Source organism: Brassica oleracea, chromosome C7, assembly GCF_000695525.1.
Source record: "Brassica oleracea var. oleracea cultivar TO1000 chromosome C7, BOL, whole genome shotgun sequence".
NCBI classification, from domain to species: domain Eukaryota; kingdom Viridiplantae; phylum Streptophyta; class Magnoliopsida; order Brassicales; family Brassicaceae; genus Brassica; species Brassica oleracea.
Window position 1 is genome coordinate 9861814 of NC_027754.1, and position 320 is coordinate 9862133.

Below are 320 nucleotides of genomic sequence, written 5' to 3' on the forward strand. Positions count from 1 at the left end.
CTTAAGTGAATATCTTTTGAGTAAAGGATATGTGAATAATGCGATATGTCCATGCGTTCTTATAAAAAAATCGTCATCTGGTTTTGTGATCATTGCTGTATATGTAGACGACCTGAGCATAATTAGAACTCAAAAGGAGGTTGATGATGCTCGAACTCATATGAAAGAGGAGTTCGAAATGAAAGATTTCGGCAAGACAAAGTTTTGTCTTGGGCTCCAGATAGAGCATCTCCGAGAAGGAATATTTGTGCATCAATCAAATTATACGAAAAGGTTATTGAAACGCTTTATATGGATAAAGCGACTCCTTTGAGTACTCC